The 16,978-nt window shown below is 39.9% G+C and overlaps 1 protein-coding gene across 1 annotated transcript in view; it reads right to left on the reverse strand.

Moving 5' to 3' along the window:
- Positions 1-16,978, reverse strand: part of CUX1 (cut like homeobox 1) — a 241,199-nt gene that overhangs the window by 25,480 nt on the left and 198,741 nt on the right. The window lies entirely within an intron of this gene.

Below are 16,978 nucleotides of genomic sequence, written 5' to 3' on the forward strand. Positions count from 1 at the left end.
ATCCATGACAAAATCTATATGTATATTTTCTTATCTACTATTATTCCTTCTTGCTATATAAAATTACTTCCTCCACCTTCACTTGAAATAATATGATGTTACTTGGCTGCTGGTATGGTTTACAATAGTGTGTGTGTATATATATTATATATATATATATATACATATACATATACACACACACACACACACACACACACACACACACACATATATATACACATACATACATACACAGGGGTGTGGAAATTTAAAAAAAAAACTACTTGTCCCTCATGACAATCTACTTGTCCCAAGGCAAAAAAATAGTTTTAATCAAAACCATGGATGCACCATTACCATTTTTTGGGTATCTAGTACGAGTACTGATATTTTGCTTTCGGTATTCGCCAATACCAAGTATTAGTGCTTCTGTTGGCATAGAGCAGGCTTCCCGGGCAATCAGGAAGCCGGGCAGCGAATAATGACATGCTACCTGGCTTCCTGATTGCCTGGGAAACAGGCTCCATGTTGTTTGGCCGGCTTGATTGTGATTGGCCAGGAAACCGGCTCAGGCCAATCAGGAAACCGGGTGGAGAGTAATGACCTGATTGGCCGGGAAGCCGGCTCATTAGTCGCTGCCCCGCTTCCTGATTGCACGGGAAGCTGGCTCCATGTTCCCTTACGGCACTGCCGGTCAGAGGAAATCTTCCGCTGACTGGAAGTTCTGGTATCAGAGTGTTAGGATCCAGAGCGCCCCTAGGTGGCGCAAGAGCTGAGACCTGCAGCTCCAGTGCTCATCTGCGGGTGTTTCCCAGCTGCCAGTTCTTAGCCATCACCTGGTGCTTCCTGGGAGGATATTTAAACCCTCCCTGCAGTCAGGATGATGGCTCGGTATTGTTTCCTGTTTCCTGAAACTTGAACCCTGAGTGCCCAGTTCCGGTGAACCCAGCTTTCCGTCCAGAGTCCTGTTACCAGTCCTGTACCCTGTTTGTGTCCCGAGCCCGGTTACCCATTTGCAGGCCTAGATACCTCTTGTTGCCATTACCTGCTTGTCCTCTTGTTGCCATTACCTGCCTTTCCTCCTGTTGCCATTACCTGCTTGTCCTCCTGTTGCCATTACCTGCTAGTAGTCTGGTTGATGTTACTTATTTATGTTTGCTTTTGGGTGTTGTTTAGTTTGTGTTTGGTCTGCCTGTGTGGGTACCTGCGCAGGTGTGGGGTCACCTGTGCCGGTATCCCTGACACAGAGCATTTGGGCGAGTATAAGTACTCACCCAAATACTCTATTAGTGCATCCCTAATCAAAACTGTATTGACTGTGCTAAATAGCACTTCTCATTGCTCAGCTTGCAATTTGCAAGCAAAATTCAAAATGCAATGCAGGACTGCGTTGGACAGCAGTATGGGGTACACATAGTACACCTGTACTGGCGGAGCATAAGGACTGTTCGCCAAAAGCTAAGTATAGCCGGGGGCTGGTGGTTTTGGGAGAAACCAGGCCAGATTTGATCGTGTAATTACATTTTCCCATATTACTTGCGAAAGCGAACTTACCCTTTAATGCACATTGTGTGTGTAAGAGTGTTCTGCTACCTGGCTACCACAACATGGCACACAGTAGAATGGCGGCAGCACTACACGTCAACAATGTCCTACGCATGCGTTTATTTGCATGCAGATGGCGAGGGCAACGGGGTTGGTTTTAATTTTTTTAAATTTAATTTATCACTTATTTTTTATATATTTTTATTATTTTTATTTTTATTATTTTTTTATAACTTTACAGCTTATGACTGTAATTTATTGTGAAGTTCAATGAAAATGGCGCTATTGAAAGTGGAAAAAACAATCTGATTCATGAGAAATAAAGGCAGAAACTCGCTACAATACATGGCAACACACTGTGATTAGTTATGTTCCTTTAACCCCTTCGTGACTGACGACGTACAGTGTGCGTCGCCAGCATCGGGGCTGTTTAAACAGACTCCCGGTGACTTTTGCCGCCGAGACTCTGTTTAAACTTGCAGAGCCGACAAAGTGCAGTTTTAGCCATGGTGGAGTGTGCTGGGAGCCCATTCAAAATGAACAGACTCCCTTAACGCAATGCACGTTGACGTGTGTGCAATAATGCACTGCAGAAATGTGAACCCGGCCTTAAAGACCTATTTTATGTGAAGAAATGAGGACTAAACTCTTATGTGATATGTACATGTGCGACTTGGAAATCCTATTAAGAAAAGTATCATTAGTGAAAATAATGAACACAATTAAAATTATGCATTTGTTTAAGTTCTGGTAGTTTTCTGTGGGAGGCTTCTGCATGAAGAACTAGGGAACATACTGAAGCTGTCCAATGCTTTACTAAGAGCGTATTCTCTACACTAAAGTACCCGCTAACACCTTAAGTGTTTGTAAAGACAATTTTGTCTTTAGTTTTGGATAGAGTAGGGGTGGATTAGAATCTCTGTTAAGTCTTTATTGTTGCCTTTTTTCTGCTTGGTAGATTATCCATCTCGATTTGTCCTGGTGACCATTATCACCAAGACAGGAAATGATTGGATATCCAAAACTTTAGAGTTGTCATCACCAGAACAAGATGTGAGAGCAAATCTTTCAATGGGGGACACCCGTTCCTGTGATAACTGTTGGGGTGTAAGAATTCCTCTAATTTCTGGGACATATAGTAAAGGGAAATCTCTCTAATGGGACAAAGATAGATAAATATAAAACCTATGAGGATTTTAGACACTATCCAAAACAAAAAAGAAAAGTTTTGTCTATACATATACTTTGACCTTCCCATACCTGAACACCTAACACCCGAGCTAACCCCAAATGGGTCCACTGACAACACGTAGTTAACCGGTCCCTAATCCTTAAATTAATCTCTGCAGAACCATACTACATATCTAGCTTTCGGCTTGTGTCAAGATATATGTTCTGACAATCAATGACTGGGGGCATTAAAACCCCCGGGGCCATTTAAGTATGTGTGCGTATGTGTGGAAAGGGGGGCGGGGCTGGGATTTAGGTACAAAGGATAAATGGGTGGACAATTACAGGAAAAGTCACAGGGATTGCAATCAGAGCTATATCAAACTATATAACTTGCAGAAGTATAAATATACAAAAATGTCTGGGACTGGGGGTCCTCGTTCGAATCCCGGCTACAAGGATTTTGCATGATCTCCCTATGCTTGCGTGGGTTTCCTCTGGGTACTCCTCCCAAACTCTAGAGACATGCTGGTAGGTTAATTGGCTCCTGTCTAACTTGGCCCTCGTATGTATGCATGTGAGATGGGGTCCATAGATACTTGAGGGCAGGGACTGATGTGAATGTGCACTGTGTAAAGCTCTGCATAAATTGTCGGTGCTATATAAATACCAATAAAAAAAATAAACAAAATAAATGTAAAATAAATAATAGAAGGAAGCCCTAGCAATTATTTAGATGTTAGGGATGGTGCTTACAAGCCTCTGCTACCAAGCTTCCATACATCCGAGTCCTTTGGCCTGTGAAAGTACAGTAAAACTATCAATCTCTAACAATCTCTGAGACAACTATTATCTTAAGTGGAGATTGGGTCAATACTCATTGACACACTTTGCTGACCCCTATAGGCACCCCACGTATTTCCAGAGCACAAATTATCTATAAGTATTGACACCAAAGAGAACAGAACTGTGTAATAAGGGAGGAAAAAGTAACTGGTCTTGCTTGGACTGACAGACTTGTCAATAATGGAACTTCATAATTAATGTTCTATAATGTATCTCAGAGTGCCTCAGTGTCCTGGAGAGACATTTCTGTATTTCCAAGGGGACAGATTCCTTTTTTACAATAATAATGCTTCCAGCATAAACCTATCTTTATGTAACGATTCTACCTCCCAAAAAAGAAATCAACAAATGAAAAAGTTAAAAAAATATTGTTTACAGACAATGAAGGCTGTTGCATACAAGTGTTCTGGCGCATATAGAGCTGTCCAATTGCTTGTATTGTGCTGGGTTGTGTGCAATCCCCCCCTCTCCCTGCTTATACCAGACTCTGCTGTCCTCCCTGTGGGCCCGGGACTAGCACAGCAGGTCTATGTGGCTAGATCAGCACACTTCCGACGGCTTAACTCCCCTTCGATCACTGGACCCAGAAGTGATGTGTATTATATCACTTCCGGTTTCAGACTGTCATTTTCCACTGCTGTAGTTGGAGAAGAAGCTGGTGAAGCAGATCTCTGCTATATCAGCTTCTTTGGGGTCCATAGGTGACATTAGGGGTCTAATAGACTCCTGATGTCTCCATAAAGAGGATCTGTCACTGTATATGTTCTATCACATAGGGGGTCTTGTTAGCCCCCTATGTAATAGCAATATGTAATAGCAATAAAGTGTAAAAAAAAAGTTTAGAAATCTAGTCACATAAAAAAATATTTAAAAAAAAAGTATTTTTAGTCCTCCGCCCCCCAAAAAAATGGGGTGCGCCTATGGGAGAAAATGATGATTGCACCACAAATGTTACATATCACCACAGAGTGCAAGCAATAGTTCTAGGGCCATTATTCACTAAACTGATGGAAGGTTTAAGCTTTTAAAGTGTCGCATTTGAGCAATTTTGGGTATGTAGTTTTTTGTGATTTCACCAGTGTACACAATTTTAAGGGTTGACATGTTTGGAAACATCTCCATCTTTTATATTTTACCAAAAAATTGTCTAATAATTAATGTTTCATAACATAGAGAAAACGTTTTTTTTTTTTTAATACAGTAAAAAATAAAAAAGGCGCAGTGGTGAGTATACACCACCCAAAAAGAGAAAGCTTGATCTGTCCCAAAAGAAATGATATAAATCTAATTTCTGTACGGCCTTGCATGACTGAATACATGTCAAAGTACCTTAGTGCAGAATAGTGAAAAATGGCCTGGACAGGAAAGAGGTTTAGCACACTGCTATTCAAGTGGTTAAAGAGAAACTTTACCCTTACCTTTAAAATGACAACAAATTCACCTTTAGAAATGCTTATTAATGGCAAACTACAAACAGATAATTGCAGACTTTGTATTCTTTGCATACCTTATTTTTCTTAAGCTCCCCATTCTTCTTACAGTGGCCATTTTTTTTTACTAAGGGCAGATTAATCCAGCTCCCTTTACTTCCTGGTGCATGTGACTAGGACATATGACTAGGCACATCATCTCAGGGGAAAAATGCCTTTCCCTGAGATCCCACAACATTTTGCAGTTTACAGATGAGACTTCCCAGCAATGCACTGCTGATGTAACCTTCCCAGGATGCATCACTTAGGCACAGGCTACATTACTAATGCCTAAGAGGACCAGGAAGTGGAAAAACAGTGACTAAGTAAAAAGTAAAATATGTTTATTTAACCAATGAATGTAAGATGATTTTATATCAGCATGCAGAGCTGAATGCTGATGTGATTTTTGGTGAAAGGCGGTAAAGGTCCGATTAAAAGGCCATTGCTTAAAATTTTCCATGTCCGTTTGCAGTTGTTTAAACAGAACGAGCTACAGAGTGGGATCACGCAAGAATCTGCACTGTGCATCACAAACAATAGCCATTTGTGTTGTTTAAGAAACAGTTTTCACCTATTTTTATTCTGTGTGGCATATACGCATCAAAACTTTAATCTTTTTCTTCAAAGATTTGTAGAATTATGCTTAATTTTTTTATTTTATTTTAACATTCGATTTTGGAGTTTGGAGTTTCTAGAATGAAAACCGCATTTATGGTTAGAATTCTGTTCCTTCCAGAAAAAAATTTCCATCGTGCTCCGTGATTTTTTTTTCATCACTGCGGTCAAAATCGGTTTAATTCTATTAGCTATTAGAAGATTGAACAAACATTCCAAAAGTACATTTTTTCAAACTAAATTCTACGATGTTTAGCCAGCCTTAGCAGTCACCTTCTGTCTACATGCATGCAACGAAGGTTTCCTGATGGTGACAACAGTGGACATTATGTCTTTAAAATGTGCATTAGCCAATAATCCATAGTGAAGGCCTAATGACAAAGCCAATCAAATGATATGCTGTCAGGCACACCCGATACAGTTGCTAGCAGATTCAGGAAATCTAGCAGAGCTTTGATTTTGTATAGCCAGCTTTGGAAATCTAAACATACATGGTTCTCGGTAAAAAAAATAAAAATAATTTTATCTGATCATTTTGAAATCCTGGGGCACACATTGGTGTACAGAGATACACACCTCTGATCTATACACAGAAGATATCATTTAGGAAGCTAAACCAGTCACATGGGTCATGAATCTGAAAGGCATGAGGCAGATAAAAAGGCAGATAGTGCTGAAAAGAGCAGTCTGGTTCAATACACTGAATGGCTTCCACTGCTCCTTGGAGGCATCATGTCCACTTGAAGCCTTTGCCCGATGGTGTCACAAAACATACCTAATGATCACAATGCCTTTATTAGAGAAGACCAGCAATGCCAAATTATTGCTGGCTCTTTACTGTGTTCTGACTTCACCTTTTTTTTACGGAGAGCAATTGTGCATAATTAATAAAACAAATCTCCGCTGAGTGTGAGGTGAAACACTGAGACTAAATGACACTTATGCTCAATGCGGCAATAATATAGTGATTATTAAGCGACATTATTTTATACAGTCTTACAATATCCATACTGCTTCTTTCAATTTCAGATAAAATTGTTGAGAAAGAGTGCTTAATGTAGGACAGTCAGTAAAAGTAATTTATCATGTTCTCGCCTCACTGCTCACGTTATCAGCGAACTCATTTTCTGCATTCATCATGCAATCAGCCTATTATTTGCATATTAATCAGGCAGTGGACCATGAAAGGACTGCATCCCAGCCAAATGCTGCACTATCTCAGGAGAAACACTCAGTAATTATCATACATCAGTGTTATGATGTGGTAATTGATTAGAACATCTTTTTGTTGCCCCCAGGGAGTCCCACTTTGAATGCTGCTTAAGGCGTTTGCCATAGATTATATTTTATTATTATATTTTTTACCCCCTGTTTTAGAAATCTTCAACCATCCTGAAGAGTTTTGTAAACTAGGTTTTGCTGAATGATATTATTCATCTCGTGTTTTAAATAATCATTTTTCCATTTTTATCTCCAGCTGTGTTCTGAGTATTAGATCTGAATATCAGACACTTGTATGTGATTACTTGGATTTGTCAAGTATTAGGCTTTATCACCATGCATAGGAAAACACTGCAGAGTTTGTATTAGTAATAAAACCAGTGTATGTATTATACTATTATACAGGAGAATAGCTTCCTTTTTCTGGGTCTGGTGTATAATAGTACGAGTGTAAAGCGATAGCATCATCGCACTTTGCAGTCTTGTCACCTCACCTTCACACATCAGGAGCCTTATATGCACAAGCTAATTTATAAATAAGGCTTTAGGAAAGAATTCTAGCTTCCTAAAGCAACAGTTTTTATTATTTGTTTTACAGAAAATGTTTTTATAGCAGTGCCCCCATGCAGGGGCTAGTAAACAGCAGGGTAGTGAATCATACATAACCATAAGAGTCAAACAGTGGAGTGATGAGGCTCAGTATAGAAAAAATATAGGTTTCCCAGGCAGGGACGCCATGGTTATTGGCCTATGTTGAGAATTCAATGTGAACGTAGAGAAAAGGGGCTAGTGAGGTGGGGAGGATGTGTTGTGGGGAAGGGTAAAGTGTGGGCGGATTGGAGATAAGGGAGGAGGGAGCGCAGGAAGGGATGAAGGTTAAGAGCTTAAGGTAAGGTGTAGTGTGTATAGGTAGCGGAGGTTAGATAGGTTTAGAGAAGGAAGCGAACAATGAATCCAAGTTTCCCAGACTTTGAATATTTTTGGTTGTGAATTGGTAAGGACACTGGACAGTTTTTTGTTAACAAGCAATTGGTTAATGTGCTCTTTTACTTCAGTCTTATTCCAGGCTTTGTCAATAGTTTGTTTCGCCACTATAAAAAGAGAGGTGGTAAAGCCTGGAATTGTATGATGTAGAAGGGCCATTCAGGGATCTTTTGAAATTGTAAACAGGTTAGGTTAAGCCAAATATTCTCGTCCAAAATGTAGTTGGTTTTGGACTGGACCACCATGTATGCAAGACATCACCTTTGTGACTGCAGCTCTGAAGCATCTGTCATTTTAGTGCAGAGCAGCTTTCAAAATACATGGGTGTACCCAATACTACCTAGAAAGTACCTCGTAGGTGGATTCCATTATAGTTTTGTTGAAGGAGCATTGAGCTATCCTAGACCACATCTTACCCCAATCCTTAGTGGATATCGGGTAACTCAAATCTTGTCCCCAGTTCTTGGTGCATGTAAGAGGGAATGGGTTGAGCGGGTGTTCAGGGTTGGGTATAGGAGAGATACGAGTCAGGGGAACTGGAAGTGTAAAGGCAAACATGTTCAAATACCGATTTAGTGTAGGGAAATTAAGAGTTCCTAGTAAGGGTGGAGATCTAGTGTCTAAAGATATCTATAATATTTTGTCTGAGGGGCTTCCTGGTGCTCCCACAAGTCCATCCACTCTGGAAACTGCCATAAGCTAAGAAAATAATGAACATGGGAGAAGCGGCGAGTGGTCTAGCAAGCAAAGGGCTTGGGGTTTTCCATTCTGGTGGTTTTCCATATCGGCAATAGGGGCAGAAAAGGGGACATGAATTTACTAGACTAGAGGATCGAGTCTCATAACTAGACTGCGGAGCATCAAGGCGCTTACAGAAAGTGGTCATGCAGAGTGCAGAAGCAAAAGTAAGGCAGTATTCAGAACTTTATCATATTTTTGGAGTTCCAAAAAGAGCCAGAGTGGGTGTCCTCTGTGGCATAAAAAGTTTTGGTTTCATTTTTGAACTTAGAGAGCTGAAAGTCATGTAGCTGCTATAACCAACACATGCATTTTCCTAAATACCCCTTTGATCTCTTCAACCTTCGGAAAAACAGCTCTTTATGTCTAAATCAAGCAAGTAAAATGGCTATTTTCCCCTTCACCTAATCCACAGAAACTAAGATAATCTGATTGCTATGGTCACCAAAAACTGTTCTACAGTTTAAATACATATGGGGAATATGTTTTAGTTACTAAAGGATTTGTATTTCTGTCCATTCATTCCTGAGATTTACACACTAGTGCTACACAAAGGACTCAGGTTGGCGACCTCAGTTTTTCTCTGATCTACTTAAACAATAGAGCCTGGTCACTTCCCTGTCTGCTGCCTATGATTGGAAAATGAAGAAGCAGCAGAAAACGGAAAAGCTGCAATGTTCTGATGCTTCTAATTTTGAGGTGAACCACAACGCATCAAAAGCATCAGGTACAGCACACATGTTTGAATTGTAGAACACCGCAGCACATAGATGTGAATCCTCTGTGCATTGTGGTGGGCTGCTTTAAAAAATATGCACATCTATTGCGTTAATGCAATGCATGGTATGAATGGGGCCTTATGGAAGTTTGCCTGGATAAAAAAATGAAGAAAATGGAAAACATTTTCTCACAAGTGACTGACCTTACAATTACATGTCTACAAGGACCTATGACAATAAGAATTAATTATTGGGATGCTAACACTCCTCACAGAGCACAAACTGAAGATGAATACAGCCCTACAGTATGAATTCTTAACAATCTTTTCCAGAAAGTACACTCACACTTGGTTAATAAGGCAAGAGCAAGTGAATGGGTGAAGGTAAGCAAAACAGGCAAAATCCACCAACTCCTGCTTCATGCAGAAAAAATGATCTGTGAGCAATGACTTGCACTGGCCTTGGGAGCAGTCAGCTCTGCAAGTGGATTGGTTGCAATTGGCAAATACATTTTGGGGAAAGAATTTCTGAAAATTTCATTAATAATAATTTTTGGTTTATTCTACACATCAGCATTATTGGTGTGGGTATCAGTGTGATATTATTTTAATCGTCACACTATTATCTTTGGTGTAATGTTATTGTGAGAGAAAGGATTATGGCTGACTTTTATTTCTAGATTTAGATTTAAAGGGTAATTCCACTATTTGTTAGACAATTAATTTACCCAGAGCATTCCACCACCTCTGCCCACCCCCGCTATTAATACATTTTAGCTGTATGTGGAACCCTTCCCCGTCCCTGGCCAGTGTGTGGTCCGTACACTGCAGTGCAGCCCCACACCAAGGATCCAGCAGAACACTCAAATTACCAGTGCTCAATGGTCAGTGTGGTCTTGTGACAGTGCTGATCAATGAGCGCTCGCCATTTGTGAGTGTTATGCTAAATCCTCACTGCAGTGCAGCGTACAGACCATACACTGGCTAGTGGGGGGAGGGGGGATTCCGCATACAGTGGAATTACCCTTTAAGGGTTATGGTTGAGGTCTACTGTTAGCAGTTGTGCTCAGGTTAAAGTGGACCTTGCAATAAAAAGTGACGTCAGCGGCATCCTGGTGAGATCCGGAGAACGGTAAGGAATCCAAATCTAATGAGAAGATGTGCCAGTACTAAAAAATGAAGGCAAAAGCTAAAATGTTTGCCAAGCATATTTAAAAAAAAAAATTATGTTTTTTTAAAATGTACAATATGGCATTTCTCCATGGGTGAGCAGGGAGTTAATGATAAAGTGACCTTGCCTGCTGATGAAAGATCTGCTTTAAGGGTTAGATAAAGGATTTATGGTTAATGTCAAGGGTCAGTCACTCCTCAGTTGCTTACTGCAATTTCAGGTTTCAGCAAAATACTTTCCGGAACTGGCAATAGCTATCACAAAAGAGAAATATTGCGCATCTCCAAAAAGAATGGCTTTACCCCAGATCAGGAGATTAAAGGGTGGACCATAAGATTTGCTGGTCTCGAACAATGATCAAAATGTAGCACTAAAAACCAGTAACCAGCAATCTCTGATTGATTACAGAAAACAGACATCTGACTGGCTGCCACGGACTGGTGCTTGGTGATGCAATATACAGTAAAAAAGGACCCTGAAGCACTGGTGTATCAAAAGAGAGATATAAACATGGTCACAAAGATATTTTTTTTTAAATTAATTTAGATTTGAAGGCTTATTTTGTTCATCTTTCTAAAGTGGTTCTCTCCACATTATTTTCATATTATGGTACATACAAATTCATCTAAAGTTAGAGCAATTCTCATATATCTCTATCATGATAACAGCAATGTATTTTATTTCTGAGCATTAAAATGTTGGGGTGTCACAGTATTCCATAAATAAGCCAGCACAATGTGCAAAGCCTTATTTATTTTCTAAACACTTATAACTGACCTGTTTAGATATCCATGGTTTAAAGAAACACAGCAAAATGGTAAGGACTACTGACTGAGCAATAGAGTATATGTCACCCAGACAATAACTTTCTTTATTGAAACTGTTTTAGGTGCAGCCTACAAGCCAAGTCTAGTGGCTATAGTTTTCTACAAACTGAAAGCCTGAATAAAGACATTTTCATTTAAAGAGCGAAGCACTAACTTGTTTCAAGCTCCACCTTTTTTGTTAAATAAACCTATGGCATTTGTATGCAGAGATATGGAGCATGAGAGGTAGGTTGACCACCAAAGCGTGATAATTCTGGCTGATTTTATATTATATAAAAGAGAAATTATGTTTTCTAGTGATGCTGCAAATACACTAATTCAATTTACTTTCTCTAGAACTGCACTTTAAATCTGTCTTCCAACCCTATAAAATTGTTCTGAAATAATGGATTTTATTACACTTACACATCCCCCCATACATACACATACTTGATCAAAGGCCATGACTACCATCATCTTTGGTTTTGTCACTCAACTACCTAGCATACAAAATCAGATGCAGAGATTGAGCTAAAATCGTGAACAGGTAGCGCTCACATTATGGAAATAAAATCCTTTTTTACATTTATATAATGATTTTACTTACACGAATATTCAATAGGTTGTCAAATGTTTATAACCTTAAAGGAGAACTAGGAGGTGAGTGAAAATCACTCATCCTCATAGTGCGAGACGACGTGTGACAATGAAACTGTCACACGTCGGCTCAATAGATCGGGAAGTGAACACATACCCTCGCTCGCTTCTCGATCCTGTCCCTGCAGAGTGCCGTGACTGTCACTCACGGCTCCCTGCAGGGATTCCCCCCTCCCCGCTCTGATCCTCCAGAGCTGACTGGCGGAACGGACGGGTACAGCTGGCTCTGCCTCTAGGAGCCAGCGGTCAATCACGCAGCTGGGTGGATCTCGACAGTAATGTCGGGATCCGTCCCGGCTGCAGTGGTCTCAGTATACTGCGAGCTGTAACTCGCGGTATACTGAGCTTTGGGTCACGGTAGGACGCTAGTTTGTGTCCTCCCGTGACCCTTAGCAGAACTATGGGGAAAAACACTCACCCCATAGTTCTCCTTTAAGTTCTTGGCAAACCTTTCCGATAAGAAGTCCAGTACAATGTATGCAAAAACAGGTTATGAATCAGAATAAGCCTACACATGTATTTGTACAAAGATTACATTGTACAAAGCTATTATAAGTCAATCCTGAAGTCTTGATTGTCTCTCGAAGTGAATCTGGTCTGATCTAAAATATGCCAAAGATTGCAGATGAGCTGAAACTCAGCATTGTGTGGTTCCTTCAGCTACCTGTCATTGGGCTCAATTCACAAAGCTTTGAAATAAAGATCCATATCTGTGTGTCAGCCACGTGACTGTAATTTCAGATCTCATTGGACTCAATTGAAAATAGCTGACACTTAAAAAAAAGAAAAAAAAAGTATCCTGGTGTGTTCATTTTGTGAAATGAGCCTTATGTCTCGAAAATTGATTTCTGGTCCTTTGGAATCCATTCACATGCTGTACACAGGGCCCCAACTGGTGCACTTAGCCTCCCCCTTGCCATCAAACAGCCAAATGCCAGAGGCTGAAAGAGCAGCAGAGTAGCTTGTTAAATCGGGTCCACTTCACTTTAAATGTTTATGTTAAGATTCCAGATTCATAGGTTGTATATTTATAATATTATGCTCTGTCCAAGGTAATGATGCCCATTTTTATTAAAACAGTGCCTTATCCATGAGCCCTCTGCTGCACTGACCACATAAGATAATCAGATCCTCCCTTCAGAAGCTGAACTGCAGTCAGCTTCCAAAAATTATTAATATATGTCCCATTCTGGTAAGCAAATGCTCATTTAGTTCAGGGGAGGTTTGAAGTAGGGGAATGCTTACCTTATCCCTCTCTCCTCCAGCAGCTGGCACTCTCTACTGCTCCATCAATGTGGAAAGACTCTCAACATCCTCTTGTACAATGCAGGACTGCTGGTCCTGCATTGTACCTGAGGATGTCAATTACTGGGCAGCCACATGACTGGTAAAGACAAGCTGCTTTGTGACAAGACAAGCCTGAGGGAGCGAGGAATAAAGTATTCCTCTGCGTTAAACCTTCACTAGACTAGATGGGTATTTAACTATTTCGCTGCTGGAGCCATTTTTTTCACACATTTTAAAAAGGCACATTTTAGGCCTAATGATTACTTAAAACCCCCAAACCATCATATATTTCCTGAGAGCAGAGGCCCTGTAGAATAAACTGGTGGCAGTTGATATTTTTATCAGTTATGATAATTGAGTTACTGTTGAAATCAAGTATTATATAGATATAAATCTATATTGTCCCTAAACTATACATTTAAATCAATTTTAGTGCACACAAACACAACAGAATACCCATTTTTTTGGTAACGTATAAAAGTTACACTAAGTAAATAGAAAAAATGTCAAATATGTTAAGACTCAAAACCGTGCTGATCAAAAAACACCTATAGGCGATGGTTTAAAAGCTTTTACAGCTGATCAGTTTAGAGTTACCAATGAACTATTGCTCTCACTTCATCATACAAGGGACAATACAAAATGTGTGGCACAATCATATTTTGTACGCGTGTGCACCTTATGCATGCATTTGCATCGATATGTCTAATTTTTCTTTTACTTAACTCGATAAGCCCGTTTTGTGATAGCACACTGCAGCAGCCAAGTTCTTCTACTCGACCCCTTAAGTCACCCATGATTGAGAATGTGAATATTGTTCTCAAAGTCACCTCTGAGAGCATGAATATCACAGTCACTTCTATGTGAAAGTCAGCAGCCGGGGTAAAATGTAAACAAACTCCCAGCTGTTATACTGGCAGACAGTCAGTGTACATGCCAGTGCTGTAGCCAATGTAATAGTTAAGTTTGTGGCAGTGAAAGGGTTAAACCCTGCTATCTGAATGATGGGTGTGGGGTGGAGTTTACCACCCACTACAAAATGTTATGACTGACTGGAGTTGAGCTTTAAGTAGGAAAGGAAACAGACAGCTTTTACCTTTAGACCTAGGTCATACTGTATTCTATTACATACTTTTATATTACTTTACAAGCTATTACATATGAGTGATCTGTATTGGTTTTGTTTTAATGTATGTGTGTACACACACATCTGCACGTACATAGACCGGCAAAAACATTCTTTTCCTTGTCCTCAGTTGTAAAATTATCCTTTTTTTTACATTTATAACTAACTTTTTATTGTAAATTAAATGTAAATCAAACTTTATTAAGCAACTAAAACTTTTAGAGAAAAGAAAAAAAAAGTTCAGTCAAGTTACTTTAACAACCTTTATAAGGTACTTCAATCTGCAAACTCCTCTGTCTTCTATCGTCCCTCCTAAGGGACTCAGAAGATTAATTGCTGTGTGATATAATTAACAAAAAGGACTTTTGTTTGTGTTCCACATTATTTTAAGCAGATCTAAACATATTATGGACATTTAAGTCACTTACGTAGAAGCCATTATTCAAGGTATGCATTGGTTGGGGGTGAAAAACACAGTCCTTAATTAGCAGTTGTCTTTTGTTGTTGTACGAGTTTCTATTCCTCTGGGTTTGTCTTCTGCTAAGCAGCATGAGGTTAGACATGATGGATGATGGCTCAGAATATAGACGAACGAAGAAGAAAGACCGAGTCCCTTGGGAACACCCACAGCTGTAACTTCAAATGCAGTTTTCCACCTCCAGTATAATAATGAGAGGACACTAACCAAAATAAAGTACTCTCTGTGAGCACCTCCTCTGGTGCAACATGTACAGCGGAAGCACAGCGAGTATATATATATAAGGGGAACACAAGGCCGCTTGGAGGTGCTAGAAAAAGTGAGCTTACGGATCAATAGGTCACACAGAGATCAGTCTTTATATTAAGATGTCTATGAATCACAGTAATAGCTATACAGATAATGGCTCTTTAGTAAAAGTGACATAGGAGACTGATCGCCGATTGCCCATTCAAAATCTTTTACTAGCTCACCCCTTGACCCACTTATACTCACTTTCCCTATGATCCCATACAGTTCTGCTGCTCTGCCGCAGGCACCTCAAATACCCAGTATTTCCGGGTATAGGGCATGTAACCTCCTCCAAGGAGGCAGCTTAGTATGAGAGGACAATCACCAGGCCCAGACATGGAGACATGACACAGATGGTGAAATGTGGGTCAGGGCAGGCTAGTAAGAGATTCTGTCACTTTGTCCATTGTGACTTTAAAGCGAGTCGGAGCAGTTTCTTTACCAAGCGTGAAGTAAGGTGCAGTGAAGTGGTCCTACCTAAACTTTAAACATCCAACTATGCCCAGGGAAGGCTATTTTTCTCTAATTTATCAGCATCACAGCCAGGCACCGAGCACTTTTAGATGGGTTAAGCAACAAACTATGTGAAGGAAAGGCTCTTTTTGGGATCTAATGGATCAGCATGACAGCCAGACAGAGACATTTTTTCGATGGGGTTAAGCATAGGGAGGTTACTTATTTATATTATAACAGATATACTTTAAGTGTACCTATAAAACTAATCATACTAGTATGTGCGCCAAAGAACAAACCATTATGTGACATTCACTGTCCTTGGTTTCCTGCTGTGACAAATCTCAGCCATAATGCCACAGAAGTCACCGTATAAAGGTAAAGCATGGTAATATTAAGCAATGCAGTTCAGCTACTGTGATAGCAATGAAATATGTTGGTACTCATAGACATGAGAAGACTGGCCAGTCCAGATAATTACTGGAAACAGCTATTTAACTATAGGTACACTGTGACCTCTGTGGTCATACCAATAGCTGACTAAAGTAAATAGTAAGGGATCAGTCATCAGATTTTCCAGGATGTTTACTATTGTTAACCCTCAGATAATGGGGAACACCAGTCAAGGTATCGATGATGTACATAACTGCTGGTCAACAGAAGCCTAGAGTGAATAATATACACAATGATTTCAAGTTTTCTGACTCCATTATTAATTGTCCTGAATAAACCATGTTACAGCTTGCTTTCTCACAGGCTGCTGCTATTGCCAGATATCAGGGCTGGGACAGAGTGCGATGTAGGAGCAGAGTTGTCTGCCAACATGGTTAGCAGTGGACAAAAAACTACAATGTTACTTGGGCCCTGATGGCTGCAAGTACGCCCTGGAAAGTACTTTCAGGACTTTGCAAATTGCCTAGCGTCCACACAATGGAACTTTTCATTTTGTCCATAGAATTACAATATTTGAAATAATTTTAATGTTTGCTGCCAAGTTCTGTATACATTTAATATTTGAGAACATCAGCAAAATGCATCATTTAAAATAGAATGGCTGGCAGAAAAAAAGAAATGGAAATGGTGGAGAGGATCTGGATTATTTACAGCTATGTCCTCAACTAAGGAGTTTTCCCTTCACTTCCCATAATGGTAACAGAGGCAGGAAGTGAGAACAAATTTTCCCAAAGAGACAAAGACAACCAAAAATGGCAGAGGTTCAAATTCTTGCCTATGCTATCCCAAAAAAAAAAAAAAATGCTATCCCACTTCAATACATATCCGCCTATGTAAATAGAGCATTTTCAGTAAGCTGCAAATTTTTGCTATTTAACATTTTGAGAGATATTGGGGAGGATCTAGATAGTGTCCCTCACTGAGCAGTTATGCCTTCACTTCCTATCCTGGGGACAGTTGTCACA

The sequence above is a fragment of the Nanorana parkeri genome, unplaced genomic scaffold (assembly GCF_000935625.1).
Source record: "Nanorana parkeri isolate BGI_ZX_2015 unplaced genomic scaffold, ASM93562v1 scaffold48, whole genome shotgun sequence".
In the NCBI taxonomy this organism is placed as follows: domain Eukaryota; kingdom Metazoa; phylum Chordata; class Amphibia; order Anura; family Dicroglossidae; genus Nanorana; species Nanorana parkeri.